General features: G+C 35.5%; 1 pseudogene; it reads left to right on the top strand.

The window, feature by feature from the left end:
- The first annotated feature begins 2,084 nt into the window (after positions 1 to 2,084).
- LOC112471856 lies at positions 2,085 to 2,203 on the top strand (annotated as a pseudogene).
- The last annotated feature ends 5,330 nt before the right edge of the window (positions 2,204 to 7,533 follow it).

The following is a 7,533-nucleotide window of genomic DNA, read 5'->3' as shown; positions in this document are numbered from 1 at the left end:
TGGATCAATGGCTCCCAAACTTGAATCTATCTCATGATCACCTGGAGTACTGGTTCACAAACTTTTGTGTGCCTCAGAATCACCTGGAGGGTCGTTAAAATGGATTGCTGGGCCCCATCTACAGAATATCTAATTCAATTAGTCTGGAGTAGAGAAAGAGAATTTGTATTAATAAGAAGTTCCCAGGAGTCCAGTCCAAGATAGTGATGCAGGAAGATGCTGAACTCACCTTCTCCCATGAACACACTGAATCTACACATACAGACACAGTAATTCTCCCTGAAGAAGAACTGAGGGCTGACTGAACAGCTTCTGTGCAACAAAGGAGAGACTACACAGAAATGGGTAGGAGAGATGGAGATATGGGACTACAGTAACCCACCCTCAATGCGCCTGCAGTAGGGAGCGATCACTGAAGGGCCCACAAGCAGGCTTGCCTGCCCTGTAGCACAGTGAAAAAGACAGTGGTTTAAAAGTCACTTAGACCATAGATGAAGGAAATCCACTTACTAACCTAACCCTAGAGTATCTGCCAAATGGGAGGAAAACTACGGGAAGTCTCTCTGGTGTCAGAAGCGCCAGAGAATCCATTTTTTGTCCTCCCCTTCCACCTTGATCTCATGAGCAGGAGCACAATCCAGGCACTCTAGCCAGCTAGCCAACACTGTCCCAGTGTGCCCCAGGTAAACATCAGTTCTGTAGCTTGCCCCCAGGATTCACTATGGCCCAGACACTCTCCAGCTACAGCTCTGGGCTCCAGTGTAGCTTGCCCCTGCAACTCCTCTTGGCCTGAGGCCCCTCCAACTATAGCCAACCAGCCTGCCAAGGTGGATCCAACAAGACGATCTCTCAGGACTCCCATTGGCCCACATTTGCTCCATGTTCAAGTGGCCTGTCAAGGTGACCTCAGTGCAGCTTACCCTGGATCTCTCTGTGGCCCACATCTACTCTAGCTCCATCTGACCTGCCAAAGACACCCAGGGGAAGCTCTTACACAAGGCCACTCCTTCAAGTCTGGGAGAGGTTGCTGTTTTGCCTAATTCATAGAAACAAATACAAAAAGGCAGCCAAAACGGAGAGAAAAAAGAATGTGTTTCAAATTAAAGAACTGGACAAAACTCCAGAAAAAGAACTAAATGAAATGAAAATAAGAGATCTATCAGATAAAGAGTTCAAAACAACTATAAACATGCTCACCAAACATTGGAGAAGAATAGATAAACTCAGTGAGAACTTTAAAAAAGAGATATAAAATTAAAAAAAAAAATCAGAACTGAAATATACAACCACTGAAATGAAGAAAACAGACTAGAGGACATCAACAGCAAAATAGATGACGCAAAAGAATGAGTCAGCAAGCTGTAAGATAAGGTAGTGGAAATCACCCAATCAAAACAGCAAAAAGAAAGAAAAAATTTAAAACAAGGATAGTTTAAGGAACCTCTGGGACAAACATCTAGCATACCAAGATTCACATCATAGGAGTCTCAGAAGGAGGAGAGAGAGAGAAGGGGACAGAAAACCTATTTGAAGAATGGTTGAAAAGTTTCCTAACCTGGTAAAAGAAACAAATATCCAATTCCAGGAAGTAAAGAGAGTCCCAAACAAGATGAACCCAAAGAGGGGCACGCTAAGACACATCACAATTAAAACGTGAAAAGTTAAAGAAAGAATATTAAAAGCAAGAAAAACAGCTAGTTATATATAAGGGAGATCCCATAAGACTATGAGCTGATTTTTCAGCAGAAACTTTGCAGATGAGAAGGCAATGACACAATATATTCAATGTGATTAAAGAAAAGACCTACAACCAAGAATACTCTACACAGGTTATCATTCAGAATTGAAAGAGAGATATCATTTCTCAGATAAGCAAAAGCTAAAGGAGTTCATCACCACAAAACTGGCCTTACAAGAAATGTTAAAGGGGCTTCTAAATGGAAAAGAAAAGGCCAAAATTAAAAATAAGAAGATATAGGAAAGAAAAAAATATCACTGGTGAAGGCAAACATTAAGTAAATGTAGTGGAGCAACCAATTGTAAAGCTAGTATGAAGTTTAGATACAAATGCAGTAAGAGTAGCAGTCTACAGCCATGCTACCCTGAACAAGCCCAATCTCGTCTGATCTTGGAAGCTAAGCAGGGTTGGGACTGGTTAGTGCTTGGATGGGAGACCACCTAGGAAGACCAGATGTTGTAGGTGTAAAGAAAAATAAATAAATAAAATAAGGGGTTGTAAGCTGACAAGGTCCTTGCAATCTGTGAGGTCAACCAAATGTTGCCTTGCCTAAAGAAATAAAAAAATAAAAATAAAAAAATGCAGTAAGAGCATGTGTAACTACAGTAATAAATTAAGGGACACACACACATGCACAAAAGATGTAAAATACAATGTCGAAAACATAAACATGGGGGGAGATAAGTAAAAAACGTAGTAATTTTTGAATGTGTTCAAACTTAAGCAATCATCAACTTAAAATAGACTACCATAAACATAGCTTTTTATGTATGAAACTCATGGTAACTATAAAACAAAAACCTATAATAGATGAATAAAAATAAAGAAAAAGGAACCCATACAAATCACTAAAAAAGTCACCGATGTATAAGAGACCAAAAGAAGAAAGGAACAGAGAACTACAAAAACACCAGAAAACAATGAATAAAATGGCAAGAAGGACATATCCATACATAATTACTTTGAATATAAATGGACTAAATGCTCCAATTAAAAGATATAGGGTGGCTGAATGGTTAAAAAAAAAAAACATATCCATGCACATGCTACCTACAAGAGACTTGCTTCAAATCAGAAGACACACAGAATGAAAGTGAAGGGATGGAAAAAGATATTTCATGCAAATGGATATGAAAAGATTGCTGGGGAGGGTAGCATTACTTATATCAGACAAAATAGACTTTAAAACAAAGACTGTAACAAGAGACAAAAAAAGGCATTACATAGTGATAAAAGGATCAATCCAACAAGAAGATATAACACTTGTAAACAGCTACACACCCAATGTAGGAGCTTCTAAATTCATAAAGCAAATATTAATAGACAAAAAGGGAAAGATTGACAGCAATACAATTCTAGTAGAGGACTTCAACACCTCATTTATATCAATGGATAGATTATCCAGACAGAAAATCAACAAAGAAACAGTGGCCTTAAACAACATATTATATCAGATAAGCATAATAGATATTTACAGAACATTCTACCCAAAACAGCAGAATACGCATTCTTTCAAGTGCACAAGGAACATTTTCCAGGATAGACCACAAAACAAGTCTCAGTAAATTTAAGATTGATATCATATCAAGTATCTTCTCTGACCACAATGGTATGTAACTAAAAAGTAGTTATAAGACAGAAACAGGAAAAAACACAAACACATGGATGCTAAACAACATTCTACTAAACAATCAATATGTTAACAAAAAAATCAAGGAGGAAATCAAAAATATCTTGCAACAAATAAAAAATGAAAGTACAACAATCCCAAATTAATGGAACGCAGCAGTTAAGAGGTAAATTCATAGCTATACAGGTATACATGAAGAAACAAGAAAAATTTTAAACAATCTAACTTATATCTAAAGGAAATAGAAAAAGAAGACCCAACAAAGCCCACAGTGAGCAGAAGGAAGGAAATTCTAAAGATTGGAGCAGCAATAAATAAAATAGAGAAGAAAAAAAAAGCAATAGAAAAGATCAATAAAACTGAAAGCTGGTTCTTTGAAAAGATTAACATTTAGCCAGAGTCATCAACAAAAAAAAGAGAGGGCCCCAATAAATAAAATCAGAAATGAAAGAGAAGTGACAGCTGACACCATAGAAATACAAAGAATTATGAGAATGCAATGAACAATTATACGCCCACAAACTGGATAACCTGGAAGAAATGGATAAATTCCTAGAAACATATAATTTTTTAAAGGCTGAATCAGCAAGAAGCAAACAAACAAATATCTAAAAGACAAGTTACTAAGAAGAAAATTGAATCGGTAATCAAAAACCTCCTCAAAACAAAAGTCCAGGACCAGAAAGCTTCACAGTTGAATTTTACGAAAAACCAAAGAAAAATTAATACCTAGATTTCTCAAACTATTCCAAATAATTGAAGAAGAGGGAAAGCTTTGAAACTCATTCTACAAGGCTAGCATTACCCTGATACCAAAACCATACTAAAAAAAAAAAAAATTATAGGCCAATATACCTGGTGAACATAGATGCAAAAATCTTCGATGAAATATTAGCAAACTGAATTTAGCAACATATTTAAAAGATCGTACACTATAGTTACATGGGATTTATTCCAGAGATGCAAGAATGGTTCAGTATCTACAAGTCAATCAACATGTTACACCACATAAACAAAATAAAGGATAAAATCATATGGTCATCTCAATAGAGGCAGAAAAAGCATTTGACAAAATCCAACATCATTTATGATAAAAACTCTCAACAAAGTGGATATAGAAGTAACATACCTCAACATAATAAAAGCCATATATGACAAACCTACAGCTAACATCATACTAAATAGTAAAAAGCTAAAAGCTTTTTCTATAAGGTAAGCAGCAAGACAAGGATGACTACTCTCACCACTCTTATTCAATACAGTATTATAAGTCCTAGACACGCTATCAGACAAGAAAAAGAAATAAATTTATTTAAATTGGAATGGAAGAAGTAAAATTGTCACTATTTCCAGATGACATGGTACTATATGTAGAAAACCCTAAAGATTCCATGCAAAACTATTACAACTAATAAATGAATTCAGTAAAGTCGAAGGATACACAATTAATATACAGAAATCTGTTGCCTTTCTATACACTAATAACCAACTATCAGAAAGAGAAATTAAGAAAACAATCCCATTTACAATTGCATCGAAAAGAATAAAATACCTAGGAATTAACTTAACCAAGGAAGTAAAAGGCCCATATTCTGAAAATTATAAGACATTGGTGAAAGAAATTAAAGAAGACACAAATAAATGGAAAGATATGCTGTGCTCATGGACTGGAAAAATTAATATCATTAAAATGTTCATACTAGCCAAAGCAATCTTCAGATTCAATGCAATCCTTATCAAAATATCAATAACATTTTTTTTCACAGAACTAGAACAAATATTCCTAAAATTTATATGAAACCATAAAAGACCTCAAATAGCCAAAGCAATCTTGAGAAAGAACAAAGTTGGAGGTATCACACTTCTTGATTTCAAACTATATTACAAAGCTATAGTAACCAAAACAGTAAGGTTCTGTTTTGATCCCAGAATAAATCCATGCTTATATGTCAATTAATCTATGATGCGGGAGGCAAGAATATACAATGGGGTAAAGACATTCTCTTCAATAAATAGTGTTGAGAAAATGGAACAGATACATGCAGAAGAATGACACTAGACCACTTTCTTATATCATGTACAAAAATAAATTCAAAATGGATTAAAGATTTAAATGTAAGATCTGAAACATAAAATTCCTAGAAGAAATCATAGGTTGTAAACTCTTAGACATCAATCTTAGCAATATTTTTTGAATATGTTTATCCACAAACTTATTGGGCAACGGCAAAAAAAGCAAAAATAAACAAATGAGACTACATCAAACTAAAAAGCTTCTAGACATTGAAGGAAACAATCAACAAGACAAAAAGACAATATACTGGATGGGAGAACATATTTGAAAATGATATATCTAATAAGGGGTTAATATCTAAAATATATAAAGAGCACATACAACTCACCATCAAAAAACCCAAACAATCAATTTAAAAAATGGACTGAGAATCTGCATAGACATTTCTCCAAGGAAGACCTACAGATGGCCAACAGATATGTATGAAAATAATCTCAATGTCACTAATCATCAGGGAAATGCAAATCAAAACCACTATGAGGCATCATCTCACACTGTCATAATGGCTATTATCTAAAAGATAAGAAATAACTAATATTAAAGATAAGATAAAGAAATAAGTTAAAGATAAGAAATAACTAAGGATGTGGACCAAAGGGAACACTGTTGTTGAGATTGTAAACTAGGGCAACTACTGTAGACAGTATGGAGATTCATACTGTCTATTAAAAATAGAACTATCATCTGATCCAGCAATTCCACTTCTGGGTGTTTATCTGAAGAAAATAAAAATAATAATTCAAAAAGATATATATAGGTATATATATATATATACCCCTATGCTCATTGCAGCCTTGTTTACAATAGCCAAGATATGAGAGGAACCTAGTTGCTCATCAACAGATGAATAGATAAAGAAGATATGTAACATATACACAACTAAATGTTACTTGGCCATAAAAAGGAAGAAATCTTGCCAATTGCAACAACGTGGATATACCTAGAGAGTACTATGTTAAGTGAAATAAATTTTACAGAGAAAGTCAATCACTGTGATTTCAGTTATATGTGGAATCTCAAAACAAAACAAACTAGAACAGAGGAGTAGAAACATGGCGGAATGAGAGATGTCTCCAGATTTCTCCCTTTGAAACAACAAGTGAACATCTAAAACTCAACAAAAAACACACCCTGGGCATCGGGTGGTGGACTGGGAGAAACAAAGAAGCTGCCTCTTACAACCAGAGCTCCCTGTAGGAGGAGTAGGAGGGGAGAAGGTGCAGCAACTTCTCTGAACACCCCTGCCTGGGAAAGTTGTGAGCTCCCCGTGGCCAGCCAGCGGCAGTGCCCAGTCATCAGGGCAGAAGGCAGAGAAGCAGGACGGGACTGCAGAAAAACAAATTGATTTTTACCAGCCATAGTTGCAAAACTGAGGCTGAGCTGCAGCCTCCATACCCTCAGAGATGGAACACCATGGAGCCCCAGAGAAATCTGAACAAATGCTCCTGATATTGTTGTTGACACTGACTGAAACTGAGGGTAGCGAGTGTAATTAAATATCTACAAGAAAAGTTTTTAAAAGGGACTGAAACTGAGGGTAGTGAGTGTAATTAAATATCTACAAGAAAAGTTTTTAAAAAGGCATTTTTAAGGCTTTATATAAAGCAGGGATCCAAGAGGCTTAGACACCACCTACTGCAAATCAAAAGAAAATCACCTTCATGCTAAAGAGAGACCTTTAAACAATAAACCTTTCTGGAAAGACAGCAGAATACACTTCCTTTAATGCCCAGATGGAGAAATAGTTCATTAAACACCATGAACAACCAAGGAGACAAGGCATCTCAGAAAGAAAGAGAAAAATCTCCAGAAAATAAGCTTACAGACATAGAAATATGCAACTTAAATGACAGACTTCAGGATGGTACTTCCGAAAAAACTCAATGAGTTCCAAAATGAGTCATAACAACAATTTTAGGAATTAAAAAACAACTAGATGAGCAGAGCAAGGAGATTGAAACCCTCAAAAAGAACAGAATAGATCTTCTGGAGATGAAAAACACACTACGAGAGTTGAAAAATGAAATAGCAAGCTTGGGAAATAAAGTCAACCAAATGGAGGAAAGGATCAATGATATCAAAGACAGAAAT

This window comes from Pteropus alecto, unplaced genomic scaffold (genome assembly GCF_000325575.1).
Source record: "Pteropus alecto unplaced genomic scaffold, ASM32557v1 scaffold359, whole genome shotgun sequence".
NCBI classification, from domain to species: Eukaryota; Metazoa; Chordata; class Mammalia; order Chiroptera; family Pteropodidae; genus Pteropus; species Pteropus alecto.
Note: the sequence above shows the minus strand (reverse complement) of the source record. Positions and strands in the feature narration are given on the sequence as shown.